A 27,642-nucleotide genomic window follows, 5' to 3' on the forward strand; every position below is an offset into this window, starting at 1 on the left:
TTTTTCAGTAACACTGGTCTAGAAGTTCCTAGTGGAGAGAAGTGGGGAAGGGAAGGCCTGATCTTGAGGAGCCCTGGCAGGTTCTGGCACATTTTTGCCACTTTCTCCAGTGGTGGGTGGAATTACTCACACCTTGAAGGTTCCTGGTATCCAGCCCAAAGATATTCAGTGTGTTCTCAGAACCCCTGCTGGAATCTGACACCCTGTTAGAGCTAAAAGCAATACTCTCCTTGGATTGTCTGGAGTGAGGATTTTGGACTAAGTGGAAATTTTCAGGTATAACAAGCAAGGTAATCTATAAATGCTAATGAAGTCCCACTGTGGTGGTAATTTATTTGGGGGCACTTTGTGCAGTTCAGATCTCTGAGCAGGCTTTCCAAGGTGCAAGCCCAGGGGAATATCAGCAGGTTTTTTTCTCAGTTCATCATCTCCTCTCTCAGTGCAGGGCAGGTTGTGGGTGCACAGTGAAAATGAAGAGGTTGGAGACTTTGGGTTCCTTTCTGGTGCTGAACCTGTTGGGCTTTCGGGTTTTCCCCATGTCATGGTGCTGGTGCCAAAATCCTTTCCCAGGGGCAGGATGTGTCTGGAGTGCAGAGTCCATCCCTGGGACTGTCCCCAGGATGGATGGTGGCCAGAGATGCTGATTCACCTCTGGGCACAGCGTGGCTCTGCTCCTTTGGACTCCTCCTTCACTACCAGCAGCCAAGTGGGTCAGGAATCGTGATCGTGGCTCTGTGGATGCCAAACTTTATTTCTGAAACAACCCAAGTGCACTGAAAACCTTCAGGAACTGAGAGCTCTCCGTTCCACATTGTAACACAGCTGGAAAAAAAAATAACTTGTGCTGTGTTTTCACATTGATTTTCCTTCTCTTGGTGCAGCATTTTCAATTTAAATGGCAGCAGGCTGAGGCACAGAATGGGAGGGAATGTTCTGAGCTCTGCAACTGGGAAAAGAGACTGGTTTTCTGATTTTGTGTCTGTGTTATCCAATTAAATTTTGTCACTGTCCTGTGATTTCATGTCCAGTGCAGTATTGCTTCCACAGAAAAGCTAATTATGGAATAAGATAAGTATGAAAGTGCCCATATTTAATTACTGCTATGTAGTATATTCAGGAATAAGATTTTTTTCCCGAAAATTGTTTTAATTAACATGAAGGAAAAGTTTCTGATTATTTTTATTGTCACATGATAGAAAAAATTAGTTCATGCTACCACTGAACTATATTTAACTTCCATCATTCTGTACAGCAGAAAACTTGAAAATTAATTTGTTAGATTTTATTGCTCCTTTTTATCTCATAAGAATTTTCTTCAAGTACCATTAAACAATGATACAATTTTTAGAATATCAGTTATCAGATGCTAAAAGTTTAATTTTTGTTTTTAAGTTGTGTGTTTTGTCCTTTTTTTTTATTTCTTAGCTGAGGGGAAAATCTTCTACCTTCCAGAAACCTGATATTTTGGACCAGATCCCTGTCTGAGCAGGTTGTATGCTGCCCTTTTCAAAATCAAGCTATCAGAGGATGCCCTTCAGCAGAAGTGTTAAGAGGACTTGGTGAGCTTAACATGTTTCGCCTGCTTAATTTAATTTGGAAAAATTCAACCAGAAAATGAAGTTATTAGCAGGTTGGTACATTCAGAGATAAGATGATGTCACAGGAAAGCAGTCAAGTGGGCAGCTTGTCAAAATATAAAATATGTATCTGTCAGAATCAAATGATAGATAAGCTGTGGCTGGGTGTAGGATGCAGTGAAAATAGTGTGCTAAAAATTGAAGCTGAATCCCACCAGTCTGGAGCACAAGCTTTTAGTAACTATTGTGGTGAGCAGAAACACAGCAATCCTGGGGACATGAACTGTGCTGCTTCAACAGGGAGTGTGCAATTGCTGGCCAGTAGCCAGGGACAGCAGAGACCCTCAAGGTGTGGCTGTTCCAACAGATGGGGACTGAAACCAACAGTGGGGAGCTCAGTGTGAGAGCCTGGAGCTGCTGCAGAGTCCTGAGCAGGGCATGGAGCTTCTGCAGGGCTGGGAGAGCTGGGAATGTTCACCTGGAGAGGAGAAGGCTCCAGGGAGAGCTCAGAGCCCCTTCTGGTGCCTAATGGGCTCTAGGAGAGCTGGAGAGGGACTGGGGACAAGGGATGCAGGGACAGGATAAGGGAGATATTCTTCCCTGGGATGGTGGGGAAGCCCTGGCAGAGGGTGCCCAGAGAATCTCTGACTGCCCCTGGATCCCTGGCAGTGTCCAAGGCCATGCTGGATGGAGCCTGGAGAAACCTGGAACAGTCCCTGCCCATGGCAGGAGGGCTGGAACAAGACAACCTTTAATGGTCCCTTCCAGCCCAAAGCACTCAGTGATTCTACAACTGAAGTTGGGACACCCCATTAGCTCAGATATGCCAAAATGAGCGTTAGTAAATCATTCCCTGGGCTCCTTGGAAAACTTTTGAGGACTTAAAATGTGAAAGTAATCTGTCTGGCCATTGTAACAAGCATTTCTGTGTTGGAGAGGTCAGATGAAAGAGAGGAGCCTCCAGTGTATTTTCCAGGAACATGTCGTGTTCCATCACAGTGCCCTTCCTGCCTTCTGGCTTGTCATCTCAAATAGCTGGCACCAGGAGGTTCAAGTTAATAAACTTGGGAATTTTAAATGGCAATTTGCAGTCTCATATGAGTAAAACAGAATAGGCCACTTAGCAAGGAATGCAGTCAAACTCCCAAATATTGTGATGGCAAAATGAAAGAAATACCATTATAATAAAAGTCAGTATTGTGTTATCATTGAATTTGGGAAAATGATCCTGTTTTTGTGGAAATTCATTCATTGCAAGTTGCAAAACTGAGCTTAAAGGCTGTAAACTCTTGGGGACAACTCATGAAATGTGTCTGTTTGCTCAGGATCTTCCATGATGCAGAATTTAACTGTGATGGGAATTCTCAGGACTAACAGAATACAAAGAGTAGAAGCCCTAAATAAAATGCTGCACTTATATTTAAAGGTCAGAAGGGACTGGTCTGGCCCTTTGATCTATAGGCCATAGTGCTTTGTTCATTAATATCACCATGATATTTCCAATTTATGCTTCAGCTTAAATAGTTCCTAACAGCTCAGCTTGAGATATATTCTTCCTTGGGAAAAAATAAATTTTAATATGTTGTTCTATTGTAAATATTTTTCAATATAGAAAACATTTCTCATTTAAAGTTCTTTAGTCTACTGACCTTCAGAATTTGATTCTTATTATTTATGCCTGAACAAATTTAACTTTTATTAAAGTCATTCTCTTTCTTAAATGAAGCAGGTGGAGTTTAAATCTGTAAATGGTCTTTAAAATTGTCATTTTTGGGGTTTTTTTTTCCTCCCCTGAATTAATTCCAGCAAGTTTTCCAGGCATTTTATTGTGTTATTTGCAGAACTGAGTATTTTTGGGTTCAGTTTGGTGGGGATATTTTTTTTGTTCTCTAATAGTTTTCCCCAGTGCTCTATACTGAGGAGACAGCAACACTCTGCTGCTGTTATCCTCCATTTTATGTACTCAAGGATCACATTCCTCCTTTGGAGCTTCAAGCTGTTGGCATTTTATGTGCTATACTTAGTCTATATCATGCTAATTTTTTTAGTCAGCAATAATTGTAATGGTGATATAGAATGATCTATAGCTGCTGTACAAATTTAAAACATCATAGATATGTATCAACTCTTAAAGTGGAACATATCATGCATTTTTTGGTTAAAACCTGAAAATAAATCACAAATCTCCCAGCATGAGGAGCTCTGTTTTAGACTTGTGTAACGACAATGCTCTCGTAATTGAAAGAAAAAAGAAAAAGGAAATTTGGGAGACTGTTAGTCTACATGTGGCATACTTTTTTCCTCTTGAATTGAAAAAAAAAAAAATCCATTGACACATTTGGACTGAAATACTCTTTGCTGCACATGTTTTATATATGTGGGTTTATTACACAGATCATGTGTCTTAATTAGGTAATTTATATTGTGTTATCCAAAGAAGATGTTCTTGTTCAATTGGATACACAATGAAAGTTTCAAGAAAACTCATTAATCCTGTGTTTACAGAGATCAGAGCATGGCCATGGAATAACAATAAATACAAATATATTTCTATCTGCTGAAGCAGTTACCTATGAGATCGTGCTCCCTGGATAACAGTGAAAATATCAACATATATGCAATATAGGCAGGGATGAGTCATGTTTTTAGTTGGACTTTTTCTTCCTATTTCTCTTCCTGAAATATATATTTTAGGTTTATCCACTATGCATCTTTTGAAGCAAAAATTAATGGTAAATCAAACTGATCCCAATGAAGAAGGTTCAGTCATTTTGTTATCTCAGACAACTTGAGCACTGATGTTTCAGGGGGAATGGCAACTTGAATTTGAGCTCTCCTGACCTTTTTTTTCCTCCTTCCCTTTGATATTTCCTAAATGACTGTTTTGTTTCCTTGTACTAATCTGACACTGTTCACCCAGAAACTGAATCTAGTTATCACTGGTTAGGCTAATTAAGATTTTTTGGTTTCTCTTCCCCTTTGTCATTAAGCTGGATTTGAGCTTCACATACCCTTGCAATTACTTTGAAATTCCAAGTCTCCTTGCAAATACTTTGAGAAATCTGAAAGCTAAATGGTTCCCAAGTTTAAAATAGGATGTTCCCTAGTTGAAAGGCAAAAAGCAATATTGTTATATTTGTATTCTAATGAAATTCATTATGAAAAATATAATTTGTATCTCCGTAACAATCTACTCTTCTTCAATTAGGGATTAAGGCAGATACTGTATTTTCTCTAGATCTTTTTAGCAATTTTTTTTTTTTCATTGAAAATACAGAAGGAATTTGAAGTGTTTGTTACTGGCAGTAAAATATATGTTTGCAGAGTTTTTCTTCTGTTTATTGTAAATCAGCAACAGAACAGCAATCCATGGCATCAGTCCAGGAAACTGAGATTATAAAGTTAGGCAGTAAAAAGATGAACAAAAAATAGTGTTTAAAACTCTCGATGAATATCTTCCTTGCTATTTAGTGAAGACCTTTGAAGTCAACAAGAGAACTCCCACCAACTTCCAGTGGATTTGGCTCAGACCCTGATTTCCCACTTTTGTGTCCATTTTGGGGTGGGATATGGCAAGAGGGAGTGCAGGCAGAGAACTGTAAGTGATGGGATTGGTGCAAGGGCCTCAGTGGGGAATGAAGGTGAAGAGATGAAATTATTTATCACACCAATTCCATTATCCATGGGAACATGAGCACTGGAAATGGTGCCACATTGGTGGCCAATTTGTTTATGTGCTGCAAGCCCTCACTGCTGTCCACAGCTCCAGTCCCCTGAAGAACATCTGAAGTGTAACCTAGGAGAAATCTGTTGTAATTTGCTCTCCTGCTCTCTGTATTTATAAGCCTACAATATTGTAAGTTTTTACTGTGGGTGGACAAGCAACATCCACTCATATCAAAGAAGATACAAGTACAGATAAATATAACTTTATACATTCATTTTTATATAACTTATGTAAATGTATGCACAAGTTAGTCACAGTCCCCAGGCTGGCAGCAGATCTGATGTGGCCATTGTTGTGGCTAATTTTGGACACCAGTGTGGCTGGACAATCGTGCTGCCTCCAAGCAGAGCTTTGCATGTGTGAGTTTGTCTGCTAAAGCAAGGTTTGGCTGGATGGGGGTGGCAGGAGGGGACACAGAGGGGCACAGTCACACTTCTTCATCTCTCCAGCGTGGCTTAGGCAAACTGCACGTGGATTTTTCTCTTGAGGGCATTAGCAAGAATTGATGTCTGAAAACTGAAACACAAGGAGCTGGCTTGTGCATGGACTGCAGCTGTCACTGGCATCTCTATATTCACAGAATGATTTGGGTTAAAGATCATCTCCACCTTTTAAATTAAGTAAAAAATTGTATTTTGCCCCATCACCCCATCGGTTGCTCCAGAAAAGAAGAGTTTTCTTTAGCACTTGCTGTTGAGTACTAAGTGACCATCTCAAAAAACAAATCAAAGACTACAGACACAGCAGCTTATTGTTCCTTTCTGTGTGAACTTATCTGTTCCCCAAAGATTAAACAGAACAAAAGGGACAATTTTGGTATGCTGGGTTCAATTGTCAAAATTAGTATTCTTATTGGTCTTCCTTATTTTAAACACCCATGAATAACTTGGTCCCTACTGCTTAGATTATAGATTTTAGTGTATGAATTTTAATAATTCTAATTAATGGTGCTATCTTTATTATATTACTTTGTACTTGGGTTCACTCTTTCATCACAAGATCTCAAAGCACTCTATTAAGCTGCACCAAATCTTTGTAAAGTAGATGAATTTTAGCCTATTGAGTTTATGTATTGGATAAGTGTAGTAAAGGGAATGAAGAGTTTTTCCAAAGTTCATTTCAGAGCTTTGCACTGATTCTTTGCAATATTTAAGCACTGGAAAAATTAGGCTTCAGAAAACTTGACTCCCACTTCTACCCGCTAAATTATGGATCTCTTTACTCCCCATTTTGAATTTCAAGTAATCTTTGAAAAATTTGTATTTGTGAGTCTTCAAATATGAATAGTGAAAATTATATCAATATTATTAATATGCACTATTAAAAGAAATAAATCTACATTTGCAAAGCTTTGATGTGCTTACAAAAACTGAACTTTTAAATTGAAGTGTTTTTAAGTCACGTATGTATTACAGAAATCTGTTAAGACAGTCTCACAAAGATCTGCATATGCTCAGAGCAATTCTTCACGTGCTCCTGCAGCTCTGCCCTGGGAACATCACAGATATCTGATGGAACAGACCTGCTCAGAACCTCACGGGTTTTTTCTCAAACTGTTTTTGTTGTGTTTCCTCCTATTTGTTAATTATGGTAATTTTCAAAAATCTGTTTGATGTATATATATATATATATAAATTTGTGTGTGATTTTTTACAGTGCTGTAGTTGTGTGCTGTGAGAATTACCACCTGGAGAATCTGTCTGCTAAATCCACACCAGATATCTGTGGTGGACTGTTACCTCTGATAATCTCACCTTTCAAATCCACCAATTATTGCAGATATCGTAGCACTTTTCTTAAAAGTTCTTCCTCTCCTTTCCCACTGCTCTACACCAAGGTGAGAGCTGGTCATTCACCACATGGTTTCCCTTCTTCTAAATGATTTTCATATTTAAGATTTGTTAAATAGTTCAAACTGCTGCATCATTACTCTTTCTTTTCCATTTGGACATTTTAAGACACTTATTAAGCTGGTTTAAAAATAATAAAATTGTGACCTTTAGTTGACATTCCAAGCTTGTGTTTTGAAGGCTGTGCTTATATTTTGAGGTTGCTGCCTAGGAAATTCAAGACTAAAGGAACTAACTAATTTTGAGTGCTTACCTCCTTTCAATGCTTTTTTTTTGGTGGGGAGTTTTAGTCTAAAGGAGTATGTTTAAGAACCAGGCTGATGAAGGCAGAAGGTGCCTGAGACTGAGAAAAAATGTTTTGAAAAGCAGGATTGGACTCTTTGTCTCTTCTGCACAAACCACCAGCATCTGGGGAGCAGGCTGCAAGGGGATCACATCTCAGGGACACGTGAGCAAAGGCTTGAGGCTTAGCAAAGTTTCCAGGGGTAAGGTACAGTTTTTTGTTTCCTTTGCTTGATTGTCTGCATTTTAATGGAATGGAAGCTTTTAAATGCTGGTACAGATCTTCATAATATATGTAAATTGTAGTCCATGGACTTTCTGTATCAGATAAGTGTAGCAATATGTGACTATTTTTTTTTTTAGTTTATAGTTATTTTTACCAAATTGCTGAACAATGCAGCTAAGCAGCAGCAGTGGAAGGACTTAGGTGGGAAGGGGAGATAAGAAAAGTTGAGAAAAAGACAAAAGGATGTCTTTAGGTGTCCAGGGAATCTTCAGACTTTTGCACTATGGCTTCAAACCCTGTGATCAGTGGATTCTACCTATTCCAGCAGAAGTTTTGGTCAGGGCAGCAATATATGGGAGGATGTCCCATTGCAATTTATGGTTCTCAGCAGTGATGGCACAGTGCCTGTACCTGTCTGGTTCCAGGTCACAGGTGCTTAGAACATGTTTGATCTCCTCCAGAAGACAAGGAGTACCCCACAGCCACCTGAATTTCATCCACTCTGGCATCTGCTGGAACATCTGGTGGTGGCTGGTGCTGGAGACCTTACAGTGGATGTGTTGGGAAACCTGTCTGGCTCAGGATGAGAGTTTTTCTGCTCCTCTGTGCTGCACAGCATTGGGGGATCTGGAAGTCCTTCACACTCTGACCTTTAGGAAGTTGAAATACCCAGTGCAGGGCTGTCATTGAAAAAACCAGAATTTCCTGCTTAAACTTAGTGAGGCGTACTTTTATTTTCATTTTGTATTTATAACCACTGGTTAAAAATTGGGTCTTTTTAACCATTACCTAAGCCTTTGTATTTTAGTAAAAAACCCACCCTTTCTTTCTCAGTGATGCTCTTTTGTAGTTATGTGGGGATAGTGTTGACTAGTAATTATTTGCTTGGTCAGACAGGTTAGTTTTCCTTCAAACTACATATTTCATTTTAGCAGTGGCAACTTAAATGGTTATTTAGAGAAGAGCTGCAGAAGATAGAAACTTCACAGAGGAGGGGAAGAAAAAAAATCCAAATAATAATAAAAAAAAAAAAAAAAAAAAAACCAACAAAAAAAAACCATCACCACACACAAGTTGGAAGGGCTTAGAATAAATTATTGCATGTCATTCTGTGGGAAAATCTTCCCGTACGGATGCTGTGTTGTTCACAATGTGAGTGCCAGATCCACTCAGCTCTGCTTTGCACTTCTGTCACCCTTATCACTCATGAGACGATCCTCTTCTCCTGTAAGTGCTACCCCCAGTGGAGTGGATTCATTTATAGGACTTGCCTGCTTGTGCTGAAGTCAGGCACCCAAGAGGCACAGGATGAATTGACAGTATAGGCAGATGCTTTCAGCAAAGGAACCAGGATGTTAAAAGAGCTTTATCGTGGTTATTGTTTTGCCAGGCAAATCCTTGTACTTGTCATCAAGGTGTTCAGGAGTATTTCAGCCTCGTCGTACAAGCTGAATACAAGAGCTGTAATCAAGAGTTACATCATTTGGTGAGACAAGACCTTGAGGAATACAGCAGAGGGAAATGTGCATAATTAGAGCAGTTCAGTTACAAGGGAAAGGGGCTTTGATAGTGTTAGAAATGCAGCTGAAACATGCAGCCTCCATTGCCCTGTCATCAGGCATTAGATGGTAGATGTCAGCGGGCCAGGGGGATCTCAGGATCCAGTGAAGGAGTGTGGGGTTCCCTCTTTGTATCTTTCCAACGCTCAGGAAAACATCTGAAGTGGCCATCTGCTGAGCCACATCTCCTTCTCCATTTGTGGACAAACACCAAACCAGAGATTAAAAAGAGTCTCTAACTAAAAAAAAAAAAAAAAAAAATTAAAAGGCAGTTTGTTTTGATAGCTTTTCTCAGAAAAGAATGCTGAGAAATAGGAGCACGACCAATTCCTCTGCCACCTCAAAATTCCTGTAAAGGAAGAGGCTGACATGAAGAGGGGCCAGACGTGGTGACAGGGAACATGTCGTGGGTCGTCAAACGCCTTGGGGCCAATGCGCTTCCCATGGTGATTTCCACACTGACAAAGTTGCCAAAATCCTTCCTAGAAATTTCACATGGGGGAATTAAAAAAAAAACAACTTTAGTGACACCCGTTCTAAGTATGCAACATCCAGCCTGCTTTATTTAGATTTTTCACAAAATATTTATCACTGCCATAGTGATATCTATCCTAAAAAAAGAGACCATGTTTCGAAGCAATTTGACCTTCTCTAGACCCTATCCAGAGACATCTCTATTCTTACACGTGTATTATTGGCAAATGTTTTGAATTTTTGAGTTTGTAGAGGAAAATGTTCAACATCTCAGGGATTCTTCAGGCATGGGAGACTGCTTTCCACCCACCACCGGGTAGGTTACCAGACAATACTAATGTTTAGGTATCAAGTATGTTGTAGCTATCCCTGGATGTTGAGTGAATTAATTACATTGCTCCTCTTTGCCTGTTCATTATTCTATTTTTTATGAGGCAAAGCTTGCTGGTGAGGCAGTGTGTCAGTGGGGCACTTCCAAGGAACACCACTCAGGGAGCACTGAAGGAAAGATTTCAGCTCTGATGCTCTTCCAAGACATCAGCACCAACTGGCATCCCTGGCATTCATCTTTTGGATGAGACTATGGCTGGAATCGTCTCTCTCAAAGCAAACACTGCAGCTGGACACTGCAGGTGAGTTCTTCTGAAATTAACTGATTTCATGATGACATAAAACTCAAGGTTAGACATTTTTTTTCTTGGGGCTGCTGGCTGGGCCCTGCTGGGTGCTGTGGAACGCTGGCAGAGCTATGAATATCAGGAATGCTAATAATGGGGTCCCATTTCTAACTTGGGAACAAAGGTTTCATTGCGTGCACATAACTTCCACGGGCAGGCATTCCTCTTGTCTTGCTGGATGCGGGGTGTGGCTCTGCGTGAATAACCCCAGCCCTTTAAAAGAGCACTGGGAGACAGTCAAAGATTTGTTTCTTTGCCAATAATCGTAGTGTGGGGAGGCGCCAGGCTCAGGTTTTAATCCTGCAAATGATTCCAAATGCAGGGAAGGAGGTAAATATAGAGTGCAATCTGAGATCTAGGTCTTCGCTGGGTTTGGAGGTCTGTTTACTTGGGGGTTTTATTGCTGTGCTATTGGAGTTTTTTAAAATTCATTTTTTAGTAGTTTAATTAATTTATGCTCATTTTCTCTGGACAATTCATAGTGTTGCTTGTTGCTAATTGCCTCCAGAGTGTTTAATATATTTAAGCCAATAGCAGAGGTCAGAGGAACGGTATCTGAAGACCGCACAGAGAGCATCTGCATATTTGATCTTGTTTGCACCAGATTCCTGGCTCTCCCTGTCTTAGGGATACCCAAGAGGGTCGCAGTTGTCATAAGCATGTCTTAAGTGGGTGCCTCAGAATTGTCCTGGGCTGGTGTTGGGCCAATCCAGCAGCTTCCTCGCGCGAAGTATGCGCAGCGGAAGAGGGAGCACGGGAGGAGGAATGCGTGGCATTCCGCTCCGTCTCCCTGGCACAATTGTCCTGGTGGTCCTGTTTCAGCTGGCGGAATCCAGAACAGCCCCTGTGGCTGTGCTAGGGCACGTGAAGCTCCTTTTTCTGACCCTTATATGGCACAGGATTGCAGCACGACTGGCAGGGTGGGTTTGCAGCTCCTTTTCCTCTTCGCTCAGCCGCAACGAGCCCAAACGTGACGTGTTTAGGAATCTGGCCCTGTATTTCCAAACTCCATGCAAATATGGTAATAATAGCTAAACTGACATTTGCTTTCGCTTCTGTATAGTGTGTCTTTAATATGATTACTACCCTTAACATTTAAAGGAACTTTGACAGTTATGTAATCCCTTCAACATTTAAGTACAACAGGAATTTATTATTAAGTGCAGTGGCTGGAAATGGAGCACTTTTTTCATTCACACTATAAACAGTTATGTTGGATTAGTAATCCTGCTTGTCAGAGTTGTTCACTGTTTGATATTAATCAGTAGGTTTATGAAAGGTGCAATAGAAGGCAGAAATGAGCAGTGAAGAAGTTGTAAACCTTGGTTCCATAAAATCAGGCTCTATGTATTGCTCAGGTTCACAACATTCCTTGAAGTGACCTCAGAGTGAGGAGAAGGGAAGTGCTGCATTATGGTAGTGGTGCCTCTAACTGTCTTTTGGTAAACATATATTTAGTTTCTCACTATATAAATGCAATAGCTGGTAGTGATGAAAGCCCAGACGTTTGAGAACATTTTTAGGTTGTTTTGTGAAGAGGGTGTTTTACAGATTGTTGTGTAGATCGAGCATGATACAACCTAGCGAAACACTTAATGATCAAATATTACATGACAAAATGAATGCCATCTCCTTTTGGTGCTTATCCACTATTAAAATCATGTGCAAATCACTTCACCTGAATATTTCCACCTAATTTGTGGGTTGTTATCTTTGAGCTACATAATTAATTTCTGTATCTTGCAAACAGTGTTGCACTGCAGGTTTATTGTTGATTTTTTTTATTTTTTTTTTTTTTTTTAACACTTCTGAGTCTCTAGTACATATCCGTGCAGCACGTATAGAGAAGCCAGGTCCTCTGGTTGGAAATGTCATCCTGTGAGATCTTTAGATGATCAAAGTGACAATGACACCATTGTAATGCAACATGTCTTCAAACAGTGCATAGTAAATTACCATGATTGGTTAATGAACATGCATGATTAATGAAACAAAATATAGACATATAATAAAGGCTTTTCTTGTAAATGTCAGTCATCTTCCTTGTTCAAATGCTTTTAGATATGTCCCTTATACACCTTGCAGAAGAGTTGACACATATATGCATGTAGATATACAGTAGGGAAAGCAAAATACAATATATAACCTTTCCACTAGAAGTGAAATTAAACTCGAATAGCATATTTGACAGGTTTCAATACCTAGGTTTGTTTCAAGTTAATTTTCCCCCCTTTATTTCTGAAACCTTCCTTATTACAGCTTTGTTTTGGCATTGAACAAAAAAATCTTCGTTGAATAGCATTGGACTTTATTAAACTATGTATATCTTTCACTGATCACTTTCAAAGCAACGTGGCATTAGCTTTTTAAATTCTTGGGGCTAAATTTAGCATTTGCTTGTGGTAGGATCAAAAGTGTCAAAAATCTGCATCACTGCCTCATTATCAATCACTGGGATATTTTGGGAGAAGCAGTTTGATTTGCATCGTCGGACCTCCTACCTAGCATCACAGAAGGCTGTGCATCAATAAAATTAACTTTTGTCACTCAAACTAAATTGGGCTGAGGCGCCCCTGCCAGAACAGCTCATGTGTGTGCAAGGAGCGCGGCTGATCCCGGAAACGCTCGAACCTTGTTTGGGAAGGCAGAATAAAACAATTAATCCACTTCTGGGTGCTGTCCCAGAGCTTGTTTTATGTCTCAAAAGAAAGGAGAAGGAGGAAAAGGAAGGAGATAGATCCCCCTCACACAGAGCCAGAAAAATGAAAGTTCTGTTCACAGCACAGCGATGGGCTGGACCAGATCGGGCTGCTCCATCCCGGTGCGCAGAGCCCTGCCCAGCTGTGCCTCACCTGTGGAAGCCTTGGAGCTGTGATTTACAGCACAGCCGCCCTTTGCTCAGCTCCCTGTTGCTCTGGAGGAAGTTGCTGCAGCTCTTTGCAGAGCAGAGCGTACCTCTCATCTCCTGCCAGCTCTGCAGAGCAGAGCAGTTCCCCACGGCAGGATCACCACCCTCGTCGCCTCCTCCACCGTTCGCCAAGCGGGAGACGCGGCTCTTCCAACATCTGGAGGTCTGGTCTGCAGCATGGGGTGCCTGGGGTTCACACGCTCCCCTTCTCCATGGATCTAGTTCCAGCCATGCTGGGAGTCTTTCCAGTGAAGCCCAGCATGGCTGGCTGTCCTTGCTGCCAGCGGGCCACGGCAGAAAGGCAATAAAAAGACAGAAAGTCACAGCCTTCCTACAACATCTATTATTTTTTGCTGGAGCTTGTATGAACCAGAATGGAGGGAGGTGAATGTGTCCTGCCTGGCTGCATCCTGCCTTGCAGCCAACCCACGCAGGAGACAGAGTTGACTTTTCTTGGGCCTTTTGGCAAAAGAAACAATTCTGTTAAGTCTTACCCATTCTGAAACACTTTGTCTGGTTTTAAGATAAAAGTGAGTATATGTTCCTAGGCATCAGTTTCTAAATAACAGATCATCATCCAGTAACTGCTTTTTTCACCCCTCCTCTCCCAGATTTCTTTCAGGTGCTCAGCACTGTGCTGTAATTACACATTATATTAGCTGCTGAAGATGTATCCATAATACATCCAGTCCTCCTTTCTCCCGTGAATCCATCCGTAGCCCATTGATATGGTCCTCATCCATGTTTACTGATAGATTTTGTTATTCTTTGAATTCGTGATGAAGAATGGTAGTTTTCTGTCTTTCTAGGGTTTTGGTTGGTTTGTTTGGGATTTAAGCTGTTCCATAGCTGCAGTTTGCCCCAGGAACCGAAGAAACCACTGAGCTTTTTATCCCCTCAGGAAAAAGGTAACAATTTATGGAGAGACTGCAAAAAGACAGGATTAGGGGATTTTAGAAAATGTAAACCTTTTCCTTTTCATGTTGTACAGGCCTTTCCCAAGATGCCATTCCTAAGGAAAATGTGCTACTGTAGTGTAGATGGATGAAAAGTTTAAATCTGAGTTTGAACAAAGTCAGTACATGTGCACTCTTCGTCATTTAAATAATTGTTTCAGTATTGTCTGTGAAACAAATATTTAGACTTTGATCTACTTTTAAAGCCAGATAGTTCTTGAAAATTTTCCTAAGCATTTTCCCCATTTCCTGAGCCAAGGAAACGATTTTTCAAAGCCTAAGTCAGCTTGTTTTATCTCAGAGGAAATAATGTTATTTTAGTAGGGCCAACTGAAATATTAAGAAACCTCAAGAAACTTTTTTGCAAAGGTTTCTGAAGAGGATAAATCCAAACAGGACAAAATAATTTATTTTAAACCCTTAAGCAAATGAAATGTACAGATTTGCACCGTCTTTTCAATAATATTCTTCAAATTCTAATTAACAACTAAACCAGGCCACATGCAAATTCAAATGAAATTTTATTAAATTTTATCAAATTAATGGTATGGGACATGAAAGGAAATAATCTTAAAAATATCAGCAGAACACTCACTGGTAATAATGCTAATTGACTTCTCTTTGCTCTATACTACTGTGGGGGCTTGGGCAAATCAGTGAGAAAGAAAGAGATGGATTTGTATGAATTGCCCTCTGTGCTGGGTGAGAAATAGCTTCAAGAGGCTGAACTATTTCATGGCAAGATCTGAGCCAAAATATTAAGAATGGCAATATTTGGTAAATCAGCTTTCACCTTTTCAATGCTTATAACAATCAGTTTGGCATTATCAAAAAACCCTTTTTTTTTCCCAAACTCCTTGAAATTTAAAATTGTTTGTTAAATGAATTGCAAGAAGAAAAGTGGGATGCTCCATTTTGAGAAAACTGTTCACCTCTGACATGTGTGGTCCTGGTGTAGGTCATGTTGACTAATCATGGGATGAGCTCTGCTGGTGTTTGGAACCAAATTCCAAAGATGAATTAGTGTCATCACTTGGAAACAGATTTTACAACTGAAAGTAAATAAGCTGCAAAACATCTAATCCAGAAGACAAAATTAATTACTATGAAAGCTATCTATCAAAGCATCCATAAAAATAGCAAAGCTACCACTTGTTTGAAGGAAACAGTCTCTTCCTTTCCCTTCACTGTTTACACTTTAAAATAGAAGGTAATTTCTAATATTTGTACGCTATAATTTTTTTCCCCTTAAATTTATTCTTTTATAACTGATTCTAACAGTCTCTGTCTGAAAGGTGTTTGTAACACCACCTAATTTCTTTCTAGTTTCTTCAGGGTTAAGGGTATCCATAGATATCCATTCAGGGCATATTTATTCAATGGTTAGAAAGTACACCAAACTGTTGTCTAGTGTAGACTTTATTTTAGGAGCAAACATAAACACGAAGAAACTATAATCCTGGTGTAATGTAGGAATCTAATTAAGACTAATGAGGCAACATTAAATTTAATGTATGATGCATTTTATATGCCTTACCATTAGAGCTGCAGCAAGCTGTTCGTCAGAGCGTCGAACTTTGGTGAATAAACCCCTCAAGGCATTGTTAAACAATCTGAGCTCAGGCCTTCTCCTGCCCACTAGGTTGTGTTGGGCTTGGAAAAATCCAGATATAAATGGAAATTTGGGTGGGGGGGGTGAAGAAAAAGTGGGGAGACCACAAGAAGGTTCTGGCCACCTTTGAATGGCTCAGCAAGCTGATAAAAAGGGAAGATAAATGGATGGCTGCATGTGACACCCTCGAGGAGGTACCAGGCTGGGACAGAAGGAGGAGGGCCAAATGTAATGTGTGAAACTGCTGTTTGAAAGCACCTATAGCAACGGGAGTGGGAAAAGCCTGGGATTTAAGTGACACAGTTTATCAAGAGGAATGGGCATGGTGATCGTTGCTTAACAGCTAATTAACAGTACGATTTATTATTTTCTTTTTTTTTTTCTTTTTTAATTCTTAATAAATTCAGAAAGTTCAGTAAGTCCTTACATGTATTTAACTGTACAGAAAAATAGGAGTGTAGCTCCAGATATAGATTTCTTTCTCCAGAATCCTTCCACCTAGTACAAATGGAAGACTCCTCCAACAATACAAACAAAATTTCTAACAAGATTTATCATACAACCCTTCATAGAGTCTATTTAAGTCCCCATTACTGGAGGGATCTAAGACTTGTAGATATGGCATTTGGAGACATGGAATAGTGTTGGGCTTGGCAGCAATGGGCTAACAGTTCAACTTGATGATCTTAGAGGGCTCTCCCAACCTAAACGATTTTATATTTGCCTTACCATGCAGGGAAGTGTACAGGATAAAATGAGGGTAAAGATGAGCTTGAATGAAGATTGGGTGCTGAGGAATGGGGAGATTTTTGGAGGAACATGTAATGGGTTTGCAGTATGAACTGATGCTATGGTGATGGGTCGGAAGTGCAGCTGAGCTGTAGCCTGGACACTTTCATGGGCTCTGGTGTTAATTGGTGATTGCCAGCTGCTGTGAGACTGGGCCAGCCATGAGGAGAAGGTGAGGTAAGGAGGGTTTAGCTGGTGTGGGGAGAGGGGATGGGGAGGGCTGGTGTCAAAGTGCACTTCACCCTGCTGCTCTGAAAGCTGAGTTTCAGCCTACTACATCCTGGAAATTCATTCCAGTTTATATTATTGCATGTGTTACTGATGGCTTGAGTGTTTGAGACTTTGAAGTATTTCATCTACACATGAAATTGGAATTTTTTTTATTTTTTTTTTCCTGTGGAATATAGCCATGGAAACCTGTAGTCTGTGCTGGAAAAGAAATGACTGGAAATGTTCCTCGGTGACTAACTTGCTACAAGGAGTTTTTGTGAGTGCATGCACCAAGTTATCCTTTTGACAACAAACAAATGCCATGTGCTGGGCTGGAATTAGGGATTCAGCAGCGAGGCTGGTCTGAGGAAAAAGTTCCTGTCAGGATGACTGGCAGTGGTGCTGTGGGAAGATTGCAAAGGTACCTATTGCACAGGTTTGGGCTGCAGGAATGATTTATTCCTTGCAGGAACATCAGAGAGCACCATGAAAGCTCAGCTGGGGACAGAAAAGAAAACAATGCTGCCAGAGGGGCTTGAGGGGGGTGGGAAGGAGCGACGTGTTCACAAGTGTTTGGGGATTGACCTCACCCAGCTGCTATGGAAGTGTGGGTGGGGGGGACGACTTCAAGGCAAGCAGATGCAGGCTGATGCTGAGAGTTTTCACAGTCCCCTGGTGTGTGGGGGACATGCTGGGACCACCCCATCGTACCTGACCCGGCTGCCTGAGAGATGGAGAGGAAAAGCACATGCAAGGGGGGTGGTTTTCCCACCACAACTTGCCCTGCTCTTTGCCTTCCCAAAATGGAATGCCTGTGTGCCTCTACCTGTACAAACCTGAGTGAGGTTTCTGCTGTTGTGTCCACTCCTTGCTCAGTGCTGAACTGAAGGTAGATGTAGAATTAATTCAAACAGGGAGATGTGAAGGTTTAGGGAAGCAGACAATTCCTGTGACCCCTCCATTCCTCATTCCCTTGTGCTCTATGCTTGTCTATCCATAGGGGGGAAAAAAAAAAAATACAAAACAGCAAACTGCAGGAAGAGCAAATTTATTGCTAAGGGAGTTACTAATTTATTTGCATTTTATTTTTCCTTATCCAACATCCTTCTAATTTCATTAATACCAATTCCTGATCTTTCTTGTGACTGAGCTAGAAGTATGCATGCTTTTCAAAGTCCAAGTGTTGGTCATATTTTTTCCCCTTAGGATTTTGTCTTTTCCTTGAACACATCACACTCTGCTCAGCTTTTGGCAGCTGGGTGCTCTCTTCCTGTGCTTGGATCCTGTGGATCACAGTTCTGGGATGTCCTCCCAGCTTGGCCTCACTGATCTGGCCTCCAGGGCAGCCTGTGCCCCACTGGGGTTTGTAACACTCAGGTTTAAACACATATTCCAACCAAAGTAGTCAGGGTTAAGACATTTGCAAGGCTTTTTAAATCCCACCACTTGGTGTTTAATCCAATTCTAGGGAAAATGTGATAGATAAACCTACCTGACTTTCCTTGTTGTGTATGAGTGTTGTTTGGATTTAGGTCAAATTCCTTTAAGGAGATAAACATCCTTTTTATCTCAGCATCCTGTTGCAAATGTTTTTTCCTTTAGGAAGGGATTCTCACCCTCCTCTGCAGCCAACTTCCTTCTGCTTTCCCACTGAAACAACCGTGGTATTACCATACCCTGGGATTTCTGTCTGGGATGCTGGGACAAACAAGGATGGAGTAAACCTTGGGAAGTGTTTGGTCTGCTAGAAAAGCACTCAGATGAGCTCCAAATAGGATTCATAAATTGTACAGGGATCTGGTGGTTGTCAGAAGTCCTTAGTTCTATTTACTGCCAACGTGGCCACGATGCAGTGGGAACTGCTAACTTTCCTGGTGCAGTGTTTTTCCTGCTTTGGTGTGGGTTGTGTTCTCAAAATCCATCTGGCCATTGCTTGTTTCCCCATCACAACAAGCAGTCAAGGTGGTTTTTACATAACCAGCCTTCTGATCAAAGAAAATAGGTGCTTCTTGCCCAAAACTGTCTCAGTTCTTCCTCTATCTCTGCCTCTTTGGCTGTGCTCAGCTCCTGCAGGCACTGAGCTGGCTCAGGGAAGGGTTAGTCTGTGTCTGCTCCCTTGAACCTCTTCCCTCTGTAGGGAGCCTCTTTTAAACAGTAAATCACCAGCAATGATCTGGGAGAGACTGATCCTCCTCACCTCTTCAATAGGTAAATTGCCCTTTTAGAAGAGTGATCCATGCTCCTGTCCTCATTTTTCATATCTCACTTTAAAAAAAAAAAAAAAAAAAAAAGCAAGCAGAAAAGAAAAAATAATCTTCCAGGGACTTTGACTTAAGCAAAGGCACTTTAGAGTCTTTTTCTAATGTCATCCTAAAGTTAAAAAACAATTTGACTTCAAGGGAGATACAGCCCAATTTTTTAAAAACTTAATAGGATTAGTCATGGGAACTATTTTTAGCAAAAGTTCAACTTTATCCATGTATTTTAATGTGGGAAAAGTGTGTCCTTTTCCCTCTGCTAATGTTTGATGTATTCCAGCCCTCCTGCGAGTGTGTTTGAGTATCTTAGGGGCTCTGGAGTGGAGGAGAACTTCCTCTCGGATTCTCTCTGTTTTCTTTCGTGAAAATGACATTCCTAAGCTGTTTCACTTTCTGACAGGAAATGGAGCCTTGCCAAAAATGATTAAAGTCCAAGAAAGCATAACAGTTCCAAAGCTGCAGCAGTTCTTTAGGAGTCCCGAGTTTGACATTGTGTCAAACAAATGTGAAATATTGTTTAATAAATTTGAATAATACAGGGAAAGGGAAAAATGGTTCTTGGCTTATAATGCTGGTGCTCTTTATTAAGTCTGTAAAGGCCTGCCTAGCTCTAATAAATTGAAATATATACATAAATATACTTGTGCATGGATAACAGTTTAATATTGTAATATATAATGAACGGCTCACAGGCACCCCCCACATGCAGACGTTGATTTATTTGTGCTATGACCATATATATATTGATATGTGTGTGTAGACTCCCTCACAAGTTTGTATATATTTATACACGGAATTAGCATTTGCAGGCAACTTCTGTGCCTGCTTCATATAAGAAATATCATAAGTGTTATTTATAAGGTGTGACGTGACATTATGACTTTATAAAAATACTAATCTAATGCTAGATAAAATACAATTGTTCAAAGTTTCTCAATGGTTTTTAATTCAGTGTTTGTTTAAAGGAATTATTTTGAGGCCTTTGCTTATGCCAAATGGCACCTTATCATGCAATTCCAGTGTTTCTAGAAGGGCTCTGCTCAGGAAAGCAGTGGGAATTCTATGGCACCCAAGAGCCTGGCTCTGCCACCTCTTCCCATTCCACAGCTCTCTCTTCCAGGAGGGCTTCCAGCCACTGAGAGTTTTCAATATTTGGGTATTAACGCAACAGCTCCATCAAAATGAGCCAGACTTCTAAGAAATTCCTGTGCTGTCAAACCCAAGTGTGAAAACGTCCTGTCAGGCTCCAGTCGTCCTAAGGTTACTTCTCAGAATCCACAAAAACCCTTCAGCATTTGTAAGTTGGCTTCCAATTTTATTTTGAATTTTGGTTGTACTGTGTTGACAAAAGTCACATTTTTAAGTTGCTCTCTGGCCACAAGACCAGAATTTTTTCTTTTTTTTTTCTTCTGGATTTTAATAGAAAAGCTGGATTACATCATCACCAGATTCCAGGAGCACTGAATTTTAAAATTATTCTAACAACTTAAGGCTCAGTAAAATTGGGACAGTTGGCAACTTTTCTAGAGTACATGAAAAGTTGCTTTGTTTGCTCTTGCAAGAAAACTTTATTTGTTTCCCCTCTGTCAGATACATTACTCCTCCACGGAAAGGTATCAAATATTCAGGAACTTATAAAATAATAAAAATGCTCTCCTGACACGGTCTCGAAGGCAAAACATTCTTTAAGTGAGGTGTGTTTCAAAGCAGAGCTGTGGGAAAGGTTTCCATTTCTCATCCTTTGTATGGAACTGTCGTGCTGTTTGATTAAAAGGAGTCCTCTTTAATAGTTTTCCTAATGGCATTTGAGATTTCACGTTGGTGGGGTTGAGCCAGGACCGCCGGTGCCGTCATTCAGCAAGGACAGCGATTCGCCGCTACTAAATTGATCAGACAAGTCAGTCAATGTCATTGAGCACTATTTGTCACTTCATAAGCAGCTACAATCTGCTGCTCTATAAATGCAGAAGGACCGTCGAATAAATCACATCAGCCAGTGGGAGCAGATAGTGTCCCTTCATCCATAATTGGAGCGGTCCTCTCCTGTCACATGCGCTCACTCCCCGCGATCCCGCCGCGGATTGACACTGACGAAGAAAGAGCAGCCGCTGTCAGAGGAGCTGCAGCCTGTCTGCTGCTCTGCTCTCCCCACCAATAGATATCTATCAAAATATTGCATTAACATCACAAAAAATCAGACCTGTAGCTCCGCTATCTGGGTGTATCCGTGACATATGTAGGGGTTTCTCCTGGGTTGCGGGGAAGGCTGATTGATGCAAAAGGAAAGCTCCTTTTACCAAATCCATCACCTGCAGGAACATTTACTGCCACGTGTGCTGCTGATTTCACAGACAAAAATATGATTAAAAAATGAATAAAATAACCAGAACGCTATTTGTTGTAAACAGACCTCCTGGAAACTTGCTAATTGTTATTTGCTGGTGAGGGGATACATGGTGGAATTATTCCTGTGAAGGGGTTTTATGATTATATAGTCATGAAAATAATTAAGGAAATGGAACACCTTGAAAAAATATTACCTGTTTAGCAAAAAGCCAAACAAACAGAAAAAACCCACCAAAACTACTCTGTGGTGTTTGCTTTGGCAAATATGTATTTTCTAAGTGAACAGATTAAATCAGAAGAGAGTATTTATTACAAAGGTGTGCCAGGCTTGGAACTTTTTTCCTGTAGAAATGCTGGATGGTTTCTACCAGGAATATGATAGATTAATCAGCTCTCTCAGTCCTGGAGAGAAATCACAGTGGAATACCCAGACTGCTGTGTAGTCACATGTAAATCTCTCTGACAACCTGGAGGCACGGATCATTTGTTCAGTGTTTCGTTCCAGGAACAAGCTCGTGGAGGAAAATACCTTGTTTGCTTATAAAAAGATTGTAGCTGAATATGTAATTGCTGAGAACAGAGCACTGGGATCCCAGGTCTCCAGGATGAGGACCTGGATCCTTTCTCTTTATTTTGGGGGAGAAAAAGCCTTATGTCAATTTGCCTGTGTGTAAACAAAGCTTGTCGTTGCATGTCTTGTGGGAAAGTAGTGAAATGTTTTCTTTTTAAAGGTGCTTGGTGTAAATGTCATCGTGTTCTTGGCTGGAGTCTTTGCTGGGCCCAAAGGCAAAGCATAATATCAAATGACTGCTACAATTTTCAGTCTGGGACATCTCTTGACCCGTGTGCACAGATGATGAACAATTTCTCCTTTCTGAGTTGGCTTCTTTGCCTCCTGGTGCAGAAGTTGTCCTGAAAGCATGCCAGGAACCTAAGTCATAGGTAAGCAGTAGAAATGATTTTATCTATGAAAAAGCAATTCTATTAACATTCACATAAATTCTGCTAGAAGCACAGTTCAAAAGAAAACCCAGAGCAGTAGATCATAAAAGTATTCATCATTAAATACAAGACTTTGACTTGGTTTTGGATTAAAATAATAGAAATGTGAGACAAATCCACGTGCAGTGGAGAACTGAACAGCATCCAGAGGAGGCAGCTTACACAGGAGCACATTCATTGTCAACATCTGATACTGAAAAGGTCAATAGTTAATTAAATAATCCATCACCTTAGGATAGAGAGCCGTCCTCACTTCTGACAATCAATGGCAGAAATATTAAAAGGTCAGAAAATGAGTTACTATATATTGTGTTTTCTTACTGTGTGTTATAAAGATGTGGCTTGTGTTGAGTGGTGTGGGCATGAAGACAGGTGGGAAGAAATATTAGCTCTTGCCCAAATATTTTCTTAGATGCTCTTTTACCAGGCTTCTTGATGTGTGGGCTTCTGAATCGATGAACCTCGAAGATGTAGTAAACTTTTACAATGACAATATAGGACTGTATCACAGAATTTATTACATGCTTTCTTTAATTATCAGTGTGCTTTCAGGAGAATTTTTCTCCTGTGCTGCTTGAGGTTATACTGGGATAAACTGGGTGAGGGTGCTGGTATTCAGGTTTTGTTTAGATATGGGGTAGAGTTACTTTGTGAGCCCATGAGGCAGTTTTTTTGGTGCTTAGTTCCTAGATCTGATGGGTATAGCAGGGTAAACAAAGTCCACACAATGACTCCTGATTGTGTCAATCTGCCAGGGTGTGGTGTGTACCTGGTTCCAGGGTTATCCATGTGAATAATTGTGTTACTTATGGGATAATGTTCTTGAACACTGAGTGTTCATAAATAATTTAAATTAATAATGGTGTTGCCATAAGTAATGTTTTGCCTTTTTCAATCACCTTTTGCAAAAAACTTTCTCTCCCTGGTTGTGGGGCTGCTCCTGTGTTGTGTTTGTCAGATGGTGAATGTGAGTGACTTGGTGCATTTTTCCATTCCTTTCTCAGGTTAGGCTGAAGTTTTCTTGTTTTGTGAATGGGAACAGGGTTTTCCATATGAAGGAAAACAACTGGCTGATGTTTCTGTGCCCCACACAGCTGGAAGAGCCTCCTTTGAGTGATGTCCTTCTCACCCTCTCCAACAGCCCCTTGATGTTGGCACCCTCCAAACTAAAGGAAGGGCTACAAAAGCACCAGAACAGGGATGTGCTTCCCTCTTCTCCCACAGTGCAGGAACATGTATTTATTAATCCTCTGTCTCTAAATTTACTTAATTTTACTTTCCTGCTATGTAGCTTTTACCCTGAGTGTAAAAGAGACAGCGCTGAATTCCTGCAAGCATTATATGATTATTTTATCTCTCACTATAAAGAGTTTTGAAAGACTTTGTATGAGAGGCAATATAAAAATAAATTGAATTGAACTGTGGCTTCACCTCCCCACTTTTTTTTAGTGCAGAAACCTTTAGAGCAAAAGCTGTAATGTAAGGACAAAGGAGGAGATTAAGACTGTGTCATGAAAGAGGTGATGCTGGGTGACAGGTCCAACCCTGCCTGAGCAGTTTGGTGGGGCTGCAGTCGGCTGTGTATTAATTAGATTTTAAGCATGCTCACAACTGGGGAAAAGCCTGTTTGTATTTTTAGTGGGAAGGTTATTTTAAGCCATGAGAAAGGTATTAGGTATTATCTACTGTGGTGCATTTATGTAAACAAAGGTCTACCTGATGGCTGTGCAAACATCTGTTCTGCTCTTACCCAACATTGCACGGTTCATTAACACTTACCCTGTTGGCCTCTGAAAGGCCAGCTCTGGAAACACACAATCTTACAGAGCCACAGTTGCAATAATTTGACTTTTAAAAGAAAATATTCTTAGCTTGGGGTAACGAGGAGGGTTTTTTTTTGCTGTTTTTTGTTTGTTTGTTTAGTGTGTGTGAGTCCCGCAGTAAAAATATGATTTTATGTTTTACAATGCTGGCTCAATAAATTACATTAATAAATGACTCCTGGTTCATGAGAAGTGCTGTATTTTGACAATATCAGCCAACCTTACCATTTGTTTAAGCAGGAAAAGTGGGGAGCCAAAATAAAGCTGTTACAGAAGAAATCTCAAGAATGTTTATGAAACTTTGCTCTAGCTACATTTATTAGGAGTAGCAGTGTAGTCTTAATTTGTCATGCAGAATTCCAGGGGAGTGAGTAATTTCTAGAGCTTCTCTAAATGCCAGGACTTAATATTTTTCTGCAGCAATTTGTTTGTAAACATGGAGTAAATTGTATAGGTTGCAATGTGACAAAAAGGTATCTAGGATTTGTCAAATTCTGCTAACAGCTGTTGGGTTTATTTTATAGCATCTCATGGGGTTTTTTGGATAAATGCTCTGCTGATGGCAAGCAAAAGCACCCTGAGGATCTCTGATGGTGGGCATGCACAAAGTTTAACTGTAATAAGCTGTTTGTCAGGGATTTGCTCTCCAATGGATCTGCTCCCCCGGGTTGCAGCAATTCCCACCAGGGTGTCCATGTGTCACCTTCAGAGAAACCCACACTGAACAGGAGGCAAACTCCAGGCAAGATGGCAATCTCCCTTCTGGCAGGGACAATTTCATGGTGTGAAGAGGGGAATCAGAGCTTCCTGAGGAGGATTTTTAAGGGAATGGAGCTCAGGAATTTTTCTTGTCAGCTTCCCTGGTGCTGCAGGAATCCAGGATATTTTTTTGTCACCCCCAGCTCTCTCTTTTTCCTCTTGTGACATTTTGGTCTTTTACTTGGTAGTCTGAGGCCACATCTTTGCTTGTGGTGCACCTGCAGAGCTGGTTTCAATTTTGGACTCAGTGACTTTAGAGGTCTTTCCCAGCCTTAATGATCCTAGTGAGCAGAGGAGATGGAGCTGATGCTGAGTGCCTCAAATCAACCACATTTGTTTTTTGGGGCTAGCCTTGGACTGAGACTGGTGTGGTCCCCTGGACTGAGTCCCTGGCACTGCTTTGGGTTTGCACCAGCATTTTAGTGCCATTCCAAGGAGCCCAGCAAGTGTTTTCTGGACACTTAGTGGTTTTTTTGCAGTGGGATGGGCAGCAGGGACTGGGACATGTCTTTCAGAAGTTCACTCTTGACTCAAGAGAAAATTCCTGCAGAAACACACACCTGAATGTTAATGTTTTGTGGCCTTCCCTTACACAGCTGTGTTCTCAAAATTCTTCAATATTAGAGGTTTCTAACATGTTTAAAATCATTCCCATGCCCTCTATCAGTCTGTGCAGGAGGCAGGTGAATGTCTCCATAGGTGCCATCAGTGCATCCCTGGGCTGAATGTGAGCACAGCAGAAACCTCAGTAAATTCACAGAAACCACATTTTAGGCACATTATTACCTAAATAATAATGAGGGAGATGAGCCTGCCTGTGCTAGACATGTGCTTCCTGGAGCCCTTTCAGAGGTTTCTCATACTTGAGTAATGTGGCAGTGGCTGAACCAGCCCATCAGTTCTCATGGTCCCCTGCTCCCCAGATCGATTACACCCTGTCACACCAACACAGCAGAAGTCACTGTCTGAGGGGAAAACCCACTCGTTTCTCACTGCATTCCCAACTGCTTCAGAACCTCTGCCAGCACATGTTAGCTCTGATAACATTTTAAGATACTGCTCTGCTGAAATGAAAGCCCTGCCTGCAAGGCCACGCTGTCTGAAGTTCTCCCATCCTTCATTTAAATCCAGAGTAATTAGCCCATGTACAGACCTCGTTGTTACACATGCTGAAGTATAATGGCTGCTATTATAGCAGCTTGCAGCAGCAAAGATATATGATTTTGAACGATATGTCAAGGAAAAATAAACATGTTTCATTTCTTCATTAGATAATGTTTATTTATAGCACAATATATATCTACCTCCACTGTACCATTAAAGTTTTGACTGCTTTTTAACTATAAAATTTGATATTGTTGTGGCAGCTGCACTGCTCAAATGATTGCTATAGTACAGCTGTTATCAAAGAGTAAGATTTATAGCTGCCCTACATGGTGTAAAGATATGTGCATATTTACTTTGTGTTTTACTACTTGTGTCCTATATTTTAATGACACAAGGTGAGATGAAATAGTGAAATAATAAACTCTTTTTGCTGCTGCAAAAGCAAATGGCACTATTTGTTTAAAGTTTGGTGTTAAATTATCTATTGTGCTACGATGCAGTTTTTTTCTCTCTGCTATTTTGGTTTATTTAAATATATTTTACATCTTAGTAGTAATCTTAGATTTTTTTTTTTACTGTTTTTATTTTTCAGAGAAGTGCTCTGGAACTGGAGTGAGAACGACATGCTTGATGAAACATGTCAAGCTACATTATATTGTAGGTAAGGATCAATATTTTAACCCTTGGGTGGGTTGTTAGAGCACAGTGAGGAGCAGTTGTGTTGCATTTTTTTAAGTGGGGAAGAAGGGTTGGTTTCCCCTTAAAATAATCCACACAGCAGTATTCCTCACTCAAGTCTGTCTTCAGTTGAGCCAGTCATGTATTTGTGTTTCCTATCAAACTCTTTTATGTATTAAATCTATTACATTTATCTTTTTCTTCCATTTTTCTTTTTTTGAAACAGGAAAACATAAACTACAGCAACTTACTTATCTGCTCTCCTTTGAACTAACTTCTGCCTGTTGCCTTGAGCATTTCCTATGCCTCTAGTAGGTACTTTTACCTCTCCACCACATTTTTATTATATTTGAATTAAATTAAGAGAGTGTTTGAGATACCTCCAGCTGGAAGAGCTGAGCACTGGACAACTCAATGTTGACAGGTTCTTGCTGAAGAAGCAAACTGCATGTCATGGACTGGAATCTCAGGACTCTCCCAGGTTCTAATGCATGGTACCACTTCTTTTAACTAGGTAAGGAAAGAGACTCCTCATGTTTTTTGTTTTTTTTAGCGTTTGTACCTTTTTTTTTGTCACTGCATATACTTTGAAAGCCATGTAAAATGTAGTGAAAACAGGCTTTCTCATGAGGTCTCCTTTCCTTCCTGGATTTTCTCATGTCATAAATCCAAGAACAGACTTTTGTCTTGATTTTTTTTTTTCCTGGCACAGACCAAAAGTCTATGACAAATTAAAAAAGAAAAAATAAAGAGGAAAAATGAGAACTTCATGTCATGTAAAAGATTTGGCTCTAGGTTTGAGAAAAGCTCCATGCTTCCTAT

The 27,642-nt window shown here is 40.5% G+C and overlaps 1 long non-coding RNA gene across 4 annotated transcripts in view; it reads left to right on the forward strand.

The window, feature by feature from the left end:
* Nucleotides 1–1,497: 1,497 nt before the first annotated feature.
* Nucleotides 1,498–27,642, forward strand: part of LOC130255809 (uncharacterized) — a 45,846-nt gene continuing 19,701 nt past the window's right edge. For 3 of the 4 annotated variants that reach the window (XR_008840995.1, XR_008840998.1, XR_008840996.1), the window contains exons 1-3: nucleotides 7,889–10,327; nucleotides 22,183–22,393; nucleotides 26,735–26,803. This is a non-coding gene — a long non-coding RNA (uncharacterized LOC130255809). Of the gene's footprint in view, nucleotides 1,560–7,888; nucleotides 10,328–22,182; nucleotides 22,394–26,734; nucleotides 26,804–27,642 lie in introns of those variants that run through there. The other variant, XR_008840997.1, reaches the window with a different exon arrangement.

This window comes from Oenanthe melanoleuca, chromosome 7, assembly GCF_029582105.1.
Source record: "Oenanthe melanoleuca isolate GR-GAL-2019-014 chromosome 7, OMel1.0, whole genome shotgun sequence".
Lineage (NCBI taxonomy): Eukaryota > Metazoa > Chordata > Aves > Passeriformes > Muscicapidae > Oenanthe > Oenanthe melanoleuca.